Consider the following 10513-nt stretch of genomic DNA (forward strand, 5'->3'; position numbering starts at 1 on the left):
ACCATGTAGTCCAAACATCCCGAACTATTATTTTCAAAACTAAACATTTAAGAACCTTAAAAACAAATCAAGTTAGGTAGAAATGAACGATAAGCAAGATTATTATAAGTATTATAAGCAAATAAAAGTACAAATCTTGCTCAAGTTTATAGACATACCTTTTCAGATGAATCCAATCGAATTATACCGCCTTACCGAACATAATCTGTGTGCCCCAATTCATGTGCTTCCCTCACCGTATACAAAGCAGGGCATTCCTTGGTGAGGATGCACTTCCAACACAATCAAGTTGCGTTGGGGTGAACAAAGTCTTGATCACCACAAGTGACCTTTGGATTATCATGAAAGGGATCACTTTTAAAACCTTTCACATCCAAATCCATCTTCCCAAAGAACTCTTTAAGTTCCAGCATCATGGATACTGTTTTCTCCATAGTCATGGAACTTTCTGGGAAATCATTCCTTTTCACACTCAAACCATCGTTGACTTTCTTTGGTATCCACTTTTGAGTGCGTTTAGGAACGATCGAAACCTTCTTCCCATTACTCTCTTCAATATTTTCCGGAAGAGAATTGGATTGACTATTCTTTTGCAAGTTAGTCTTTCTCCAATTGGGAGCATCAGATCTTGTCTTCGTCTTTACGAAGTTATCCTTTTGATAACCATTACGATTGTGAAAAGGCTTCGTATGACGTTTATAGGCAAATCTAGGATTATCACAGCACTGATTCCTTTGCCTAAATGTTGGATGTTTACAACCCGTAATGTCAAGAGTGTTAGCCTTAACATATGATCCCGGTTTAACAACTTCTTTTGACACCCAAACAAGAATATCATGAAGTTTTTCATTCCTTTTACGAAAACGACATCTCCTTTCCAGGTGACCTTTGTTTCCACAATAATGACAAAGATAAGGAACGTTCTTACCCGGATTCATGTGTGCTGGTTTTGGAGGTTGATATACTTTTCTCATTTGAACCTTAACTTACGGAGAAGGTATTTCACTTTTGCCATCAGTGGAAACATTTTGTTGAGAAGAATCACTAGCCTTGACAAATTTTACCTCTTTGCTAGTACTTGGAGCATCTATTCCCTTATAGCCCAATCCTCGTGTATCACGATGATTTTTACTTGATCCTAGCATAGTGGTTAATTTGCTTGAACTAGTATTGAAATTTTTCAAGTCATCTTCCAACATCTTGATTTTCTCAAGAGAAGCAGTTAAATCAGCCTCAAGGCGTTTTTCTCGAGCGCTTTCTCTGTCGTCAAAACTTGTTTGTTGGGAGTTAAACCTTGCTTCAGACTCTGCAAATTTCTCTTCCAACAAAAAGTACTTTTGATAAAGATTATCACATTCAAGTGACTTCATACGTAGGTTTTCCTCAGAATCCTTGAGGATCGATTCGCAAGAACGATTCAAAAAATAAACACCTGCGTAACATCTTCTCAATTTCTTGTTTTCTCGACAGAGAGGAATCAGAAGAGGTGAGACATGAGAAGTTGTAATCTTCTTCATTTTCCATGAATCCAAAAACTTAACATACTCTGATACTTCCTCATCAACATCTCTATCAATATCTGAATCACCTTCATCAGAAAGTTCATCCAACTGTTCTTCTAGGAGAGTTTCCCAATCAACCGTTTTTACATCACGAGAATGTTTAGATATTGACTTAGATGTGACAGTTCTCTCAGGTGAATCCAAGCTTTTAGAATCATCTGGTAATTTCTGAACTGGTACGTTATTAAAGATAGACTCGTCCATAATCAGATCGCTACAAACACAGACTTATAAGGTCTTTAACGTGTTTGCTTGCTCTGATACCAATTGAAAAAGCGGGGGTCTAACAACACCACCCAATATTTCGCTTAGCAATCTGTATGGACTAACTCCGAAATACTTTGCTAGAGAATCAACTAGACAGTCAGACTCGATCTAGATAAAAGTATCTCAAGTAGTTAATATCTCTCTCTTGATTTGATTTTTACTCAAGCTAAAAACAATAGCGAGTCTTCGTCACATACAAGGAATAACTTGGACGGTACCAAAGACCAATGTCCAAGTGTTAATCAATGAAATCGACAACCACAAGGTCGGATCTCCAATCGATTAAACTTTAACGCACAACCTGTATTATTTCAAATTATAAAGATAAAACAATATAATGCGGAGATTGAAATGATACAGACACCAGAAGTTTTGTTAACGAGGAAACCACAAATGCAGAAAAACCCAGGGACCTAGTCCAGATTGAATACACACTGTATTAAGACGCTACAGACACTAGCCTACTCCAAGCTAAATTCGTACTGGACTATAGTTGAACCCCAATCAGTCTCCCACCGATCCAAGGTACAGTTGTACTCCTACGCCTCTGATCCCAGCAGGATACTACGCACTTGATTCCCTTAGCTGATCTCACCCACAACCAAGAGTTTCTGTAACCCAAAATCACATACTTGATAATAAACAGATCTGTCTCACACAGAAAAGTCTATCAAAGGATAAATCTGTCTCCCACAGATAAACCCTAGGTTTTGTTCCGTCTTAAGATATAAAATCAAGGTGAACATGAACCAATTGATAATCCGGTCTTATATTCCCGAAGAACAACCTAGATTAATCAATCACCTCTCTACAATCCTTCCTGACTACACAGGAGGTTTGTCTAGGAATCACAAACAGTTAGACGGAGATGTTTGTGACTTCTTTATCTTGCCTATCGGAGAACTCTCACGATCTCAAGCCAATCAATCGATTGTACTCGTACGATAGAAGATGCAAGATCATATCACACAACTACAATAAAAGTAGTATCGGTCTGGCTTCACAATCTCAATGAAGTCTTTAAGTCGTTAACCTGGTTTTAGAGAAGAAAACCAAAGGTTAAAGGAGAATCGAATCTAGCGAGCGCACTAGTATCACACAGATGTGTGGGGATTAGTTTTGCTCAATGCTAGATGTCTCCTTTATATAGCCTTCAAATCAGGGTTTTTCCTTAGTTACAAAGCAATCCTTATTCTCCGTTAGATGAAAACCTGATTTAGATTCAAGCTAATATTTATCAACCGTTAGATCGAAAACTTAGCTTGTTACACACACTTGGGTAAACGTTTACTGGGTTTGTGAAAACCATGCCCAAACGTGTACGTGTATGTTGGTTCAACACAGTAACCCAAAAGGTTAACCATATGAGCATTTCATATTAACCATGTTCTTCTTCACAATAACTAGTTCAACTGACTCAAATGAACTAGTTAAAGAGTTATTCAATTGGTATGAGATTTTATATAACTACACAAGACACAATTGAAACAAAGATGATTCGATTCGATTGAATCGGCTCATGAACATTATAGCCACGGTTTGCATAAAGCATTCCTTAGTAATTTAATATTTCATGTTCAGAGCACATCTTTAGATCATAACCTCTTAAGTTCACGAACAAGTTCGCGGACTTAAGTTAATCAGTTGAGTTTTCCAAACTCAGCAAAAATTCTCGGAAAGAGAACTTCCGCCAGTTCGCAGACTGGGTTCGCGGACTGATTTCGCGGACTTAGCACACAAACGAGTTTTGGAAAATCCAGCAGAAATTCTCGGTCGAGAACTTCCGACAGTTCACGGGCTGAGTCTGTGGACTGGGTTCGCGGACTTGGCAAGCCAATTCCACAATCCTCCTGATTTTTCTTGATCAACAAAGTTCGAAAACTTCGGTTCAAGGAATACATGGTTATGTAATCTAAACTCTCATTTCAATCATTGAGACATTCTCAGAGGACGCTATGTAGCCGTTATTCACAGACCGATTCACGTCAGAGCAATTCTCAAAGTGACTGAAACTTTTCATGACTTTCGTCACTAGGTGAAGATAAACTTGATCAAAGCGAAACGCTTTACCAAAACACGATTTCGAGATAAAAGATAAGCAATGAATGCTCAGCTCGAAATGTCAAATGTGTATGATCTAGTCTATATAGCATACGACTTTTGTCTCATAAGAAGTAGGAGATAGAATATATAGACTTTTGAGTGATAGATAAGTTCAAGTCTCCACATACCTTTTTGTTGATGAAGTTCCACGGTTCCTTGTGTAGATCTTCGTCGTTGTCGTTGAATTTCCATGAAGTCCTTGAGCTCAACTACACTTTTCTATCCTAGTCCGAGACTTAGTTATGTAGGCTAGAAATCAAGACTCATAGTTTTGATCACTAACATTGACAAACATGCTTGAGATACCAACGCATGCGAGGTCGACCGAGATATGCTCTAACACAACTGTAACTGGGTAAAACCCAATTGTAACTGGGTTACGGTTGGGTGTTTTTGGTCGAAAACAACTGTAAAGTTGTTACTGTTAGGTTTTTTATTTATCAAACCCAATTGTAAATCAGTTACTGTTGGGTTTTATTGGTCGAACCCATTTGTAAAACAGTTATGGATGGGTTTTTTTTTAGGAAAATCCAACCGTAACTGGTTCTATAACCTAATTTTTCTACTGATTTCAATCAATCTAACCATTTCAAACGTAATTGGTTTGTTGATTACCACCACTTCTATCAATATGCTTCTTCCGCATCTTTAATAGAGAATTGAATCGACGATTATAAGTTTTTCGATCCGACGATTGATCGAAGACGATTGAATGATTTCAATTGAAAAAAAAAGAGATTGATTTACGGTTGATGAAGGAGAGGAAGTTAAGAAGAAGAAGAGGAGCATATTTTTGAATTAGAATTAAGTTTTGATTTATAATTTGGTTTTGGTTTTGGTTTTTAGGTTTTTATTTTAGATGGAGGGTGGTAGTCCCTAAAAATTACTTCCAGGTAAAACAAATGCACCGCTATGGTACTTTTTGTTTAGGTTCAAAAACAAAATCGAACAGTACAAGCCTAAACCACGATAGCAGGCGTCCGTCCTGCTTCGGTCACGATGGAGAGGAAGATGGGTTGATCTTAGAGGAGGGAAGCAGAAAAGTTTGAGAAATTGGCAATGGTATATAATTATATGTGTTGGGTATTGAGAACTAAGAAGAATACAGAACTTTTTGATATGAAAGCTTGTTCTCTTTTCTGAATAGGCTAAGTGGCCTTTTTATATTAGTTTAGAATACGCAATTCCTATCTAGTGGGTAGTGGAGGTAGTGAGGTCGTGGAGAGATGGAGAATATGAGGATGATGGGTATCATGTGAGATAAACTAGGGAAGTTTCTGGAAAATCCTTTTCTCACGAATCCACGATCTCTCCAACCGTTTGTAATCGTCGCTACTACTCTAACTTTTCACATGGGGTGTTGCTACGCCGCATGTTGCTATAGACCATCAGACCAATATCCCATGAAGAATCCCCCCATGTGATGTATTTTTATATTTCGTAGGTGTTTTTTATTAATCGTAGATCCCATCGTTGTCATTGATATGACATATGTCTTATGGACGTGTTAAACAATTTATCCAAAGCCATCCGTGGAATTATGGCGCGATCATGCCTTGTTGTGACATAAGCTGTCATGGTCGAAAATAGTGCACAGAGCCTTGCCATGACCTTGGGCATATCTACGATGGTCGAGAATGGCGCGCGGTATAGTGCCATAGCCTTGGCCTAAGTTGTGATGGCCGAGAATGACGCATGGCATGGTGACATGACCTTGGCCTAAGATTCCAAGGATGGATTTGACGCGCGGATAGGTTCCACGGCCTTGGCCTAAGTTGTCAAGGCCGGTAATGACGCACATCCAGGTGCTACGGCCTTGGACCAAGCTTCCAAGGCCGAGAATGATGCACAGTTAGGTGCCACAACATTGGTCTAAGCTTCCAAGGCCGAGAATGACGCATAGCTAGGTGTTACGGCCTTGTCCTAGGCTTTAAAGGCCGGTAATGACGCGCGACTACGTGCTACGATGCGCAGCTAGGTACTACGGCCTTGGCTTAAGCTTCCAAGGCCGGTAACGGCGCGCCTAGGTGCTACATCCTTTGCCTAAGCTTCCAAGGCCGAGAATGACGCACGACTAGGTGCTATGGCCTTGACCTAAGATACCAAGGCATGTAATGACGCACGGATTCATGCCATGGCCTTGGCCTAAGCTTCCAAGGCCGAGAATGACGCACGGCTAGGTGCCAAGGCCGGTAATGACGCAAGGCTTAGTGCCACGGCCTTCTTCTAAGCTTCCAAGGACGAGAATGACGCACAACTAGGTGGCCTTTTCCTAAGCTTCCAAGGCAGAGATTGACGCAAATCTAGGTGCTACGTCCTCATCCTAAGCTTCCAAGGCCAAGAATGACACGTAACTAAGTGCTACAGCCTTGGCCTAAGCTTCCAAGGCCAAGAATGACACGTAACTAAGTGCTACAGCCTTGGCCATGAATATCGCGCGGGATGGTACTATAACGTTGGCCTAAGTTTCCAAGGTCGTGAATATCGCGCGGCATGGTGCCACGACTCGTGATGTGGCGCGACGGCGGATACGCCATTGGCCATATTTTGCCAAATTATGTTATGGACTTACTCAATTGTATTGAGATCATTTCTTCCGATCTATTAGCCTATTTTTCTTAGACAAATCATTGTAAGATACAATGGCTATACCATGGTGTTTATGGGTAAAAACTGATTCTGCTGTTTTTTGGTAATTTGGGGTATTTTGAATGAGAAACGAATCTAAACCCTGAATAAATGCACTGCACGGGAATGCTTTTAGGTTCGAGAAATCAATCTGTAAGACTCTGGCCTAAACCAAGAAATGGTCGTTCCAGATTCAATTCCGTCACAAGGTGAAGGAGAAGAGTTGATCTTAGGGAGGGAAGCAGAGAAGGTGTTTGAGATCGGAATGTTGAACTATGAAGGTGTGGCTGTTTATGACTTGCGTATCAGAAAATGGTTTCTGGATACTTATGTTTATAACACTTGTCCTTTTTGAATAGGTTGAAAACCTATTTATACAAGTCATTTGAGCGCAACCCTGATCTCGTAGGAAGTGGAGAAAGTTAAGTGGTGGAGTAATGAAGTTGTGTAAGAGGTGGTGAACATTGCGTGATCACACCTTAACCCACTACTCCATCATTGTTAACCATCCGTCTTTTCCTAACACGTTCTCGCAATGAGCGCGTTGCACGCTGCATGTTGTAAACCGCCAGACCAATATCCCAGTAAGCATCCCCCAGTTTGTGACATGTTTGATGTCTCGAATAAGTGGGTCAAGTCGTGGGACCCGCCGCGGAGAATAGCATGGTGCTATTAGGTGAAACAACAAAGTTGATTATGAGGCCAATAAAAACATTGTATGTATTCGATGCATGTGAAGCATCGCATTTAAGAAGCTCAAACTAATTGATGCGTATGAAGCATCATTGTTTTTGAGCTTGATTGAATAAGTCGCGAATAAGCGTCTTAAAAGTGGAAGCTTGATCAACCACCTTTGGGTGATCGTTTGGTGGCTCTAGAGGCCCGCTATTTCTTGGCCGATCGCCTTATGTGAAAGAAGGATGGCTGGTCTTCACAATGTTGCTTTACTTGTTTTCTAAAAATAGATCTATACCATCCAACTAGGCTGGCGAAGTTGGATAGGCGTGATCGTTTGCGGCAGTTTGATACTGCAGTTGACGCAACTTTATGGTTTATGGAGCCGTGTGGCCCACCCCTCTTTGGGCGTGTGTTTCGAGGCATTGTACCCTAGTTTGCGTAGGCCGGTCAATCACCTGTAAAGGTGGGTCGGCAGTGATCACGTTGACATCTTCGGGGCCGTTTGAGATTAAATCTAAGCCACTCAAATCAGCTGGCGAAGATGAGTGGTCGAGATCGATTTGCGACAGTAATGTGTTGCCGCAAAGTAATTTTAGGGTTTTGAAAACAGCGTGCTTACGCTACTTTGGGACGGCAATTTAATGCGCTTTGGACTTGCTATGAGCGAGTCGTTCGGCCATGTGTGGAGTTAGTTCGATGGTGAACGCGTTGGCATCTCTTTGGTTGCTCGAGATGCGATCCAAGCCGTCTAACTAGGCTGGAAAAGTTGTACGGTCATGATCGATCTGTGACAGATATGCATCGCCGCAACCAAATTGGGGTTTTTTGAACACGACGTGTCTGCTCAAGTTTGTGCAAGCGTTCGAACACCTTATAGGCTTGCCATGGGCAAGTCAATTGTTAAAGGGGAAAGTGGGGCCTCCAATGATCATGTTGGGACTTCTTTAATCGTTCGTAGGAAGATCTAAGCCGTCCAATTAGGCTGGCGAGGTTGGGAAGACATGATAGCTTTTGAGACTGTTTTTTACGGTCTTAGCTCATTCGACCTTTGTTTTTACGCAGCGCAAACGCCCATGTTTGGGTCGGCGTTTCAAGCGTTTGTGCTTGGGAAACATGGGATCCTATCATTGAGGGAACTAGTGGGCCCGCCGGTGATTGCTACAACGCCCTCTTGATCGCCCAAAGTTCAATCTAAGACGTCCAACTTGGCTGGCCAAGTTGGACGGACGTGATGACCTTGAGACCGTCCTGGTCGGTCTAGCTCGTTTGAGCTCCTAAATAGCGCGAGTACCCATGTTTGGGTCGGCGTTTGAAGTACTTGTGGATGAACAGAAGACCACTCGATCGACTAAGGCATTAGTGGGCCCGTCAGTGGTCACTATAGTGATTGCCTAATTCTGTTAGGAGTGATCTATGCTTGTTAAATTGTGCGGCCAAGTTGTGTGGCGGTGATTTTTTTCTGAGACTGACATTAACAGTCTAGATTTTATTTAAGAATAAATGTGTGTTCAATTACACTAACTTTAATTAAAAGTGTGTGAATGCATTGATATCTTTGTCAGAGAGTGATGTAGCCCGTGTGGGTATTTTCATGCAGATCTCAATGCTGGCATTTCGGGAGATTCATGCTACTCTGCTGAGAGTGAACACTTCATCGTCATGTCATGTCAATAATGAGAGTTCGGCTGGGAACATAGCACGGGAAAATACTAGGCGAGTCATGCATTAGTTAATAATACGGTAGGTCGAGACTTATAGGATATCTGGGATTGATGCACCATTCTGATAAATCTCATGAATATATCGAATTGTTCAATACATATACAAGTAAAGAGGTTTGAACACTCACTACTTTTAAATGGCTTTTATTCCTTTGTAGGATGAAAGCGCATTAAATGCAGGATTTTACAATTTTGACCCCGAACTAAAAGACCACCATCAACATTAAGTCCCCTGCTTAGTACGTAACAGTGACATTGTTACGGAGTAAGCACTAGATGGTGATAGACAATAATAAATCGAGAATACAAGGTATGGAAGGATTACTAGGAAACATTGACGCATTTTTAGTCCGTCCACGTAGTATTGGTGCTCACGGGGCAGCTGCCCTCCTCAATACATGGTACAAAAGAAAACCCTTTTTACATTCAGATTCCAAGACGTTCATGCATATAAAAGGGAGGTCGTCCTTCCTCTTTATTATTCGTTTTGCCCGCGTATCTTCGTGCGGAAGTTGGTGCTCTATGTTGATCCCCCACAGGGAGGTTACTGCTACTTAAATTTGGAACAACGATCTCGCATCCCCAGTCATGCTGACTCAGAATCAGTTTGAACGCATTCCTTTTTGACCATCCAACGTCCCTTCCTGGTTTTTAATTAGGGTTGTGTAGATGGGGAAAAACGATTTGCTGGTTTTTAAGGAATTGAGGAGACGACCGTACAGAGGAAACGACCGTACAGAGGAGACTCCTCGAACCGAGCGAAATGTTAAACCTCACACAGATGCACCGCTGCAAAGGGGGTGCTTTAGATTCGAGAGATCAATCTGTAGTACTCCGGCCTAAATCAAGACAATGACCGTTCCAGAGTAAATTCGGTCACAAGAGAGGATGAGTTGATCTGTAGGAGGGAAGCTGAGAAATGTGTGGAATCAATGGTAATCAAAGATTGTGGGTGTGTGAATTCTGAATACGATAAGCTGTGAGTGATTGAAATTGCTCAATTGAGAGTAGTTTCTCAATTGATGAGTTGATGATCTCGTGTTGTCAGTTTGATGTGAGATTGATGATACTGATGATGATTCCATCATGATTCAGAGACTTATTTATATTGCTGGAATTGTAGACACCATGATTCCATGAAGTGTGACAGTTGATGGAATCAAGGAGTGGGGAAGTGGAGATCGTGTTTGAAACCAGTTGCTCAACGTGTGGAGACTTGGTCAATTTTCCACCCACTACCTCATGAATTCCTTCAACTGATTGCACGACTTGCTCACATCCCATCGTGTGTTTGAACACACGTGTCGTAGACCGCCAGACCAAAACCCTAAGTGATATCCCCCCAAGTGACACGATTGACTTCTCGTGGTTTGTTAGTCAATTGATGACTTCGTGGTTTGATGGGACGATGAGTCCATGTAGTCGTTGAGTTGAACATGATGTTCTGAAACTCATGAATTGAACATGTCATAAGACAGAGGTATAGTTCTTACGATGAAGTGAGCAAGTATTGCTCATTCGATGGATCGTTGAATATTGATTGTTGAACCAATA

Source organism: Papaver somniferum, chromosome 7, assembly GCF_003573695.1.
Source record: "Papaver somniferum cultivar HN1 chromosome 7, ASM357369v1, whole genome shotgun sequence".
Lineage (NCBI taxonomy): Eukaryota > Viridiplantae > Streptophyta > Magnoliopsida > Ranunculales > Papaveraceae > Papaver > Papaver somniferum.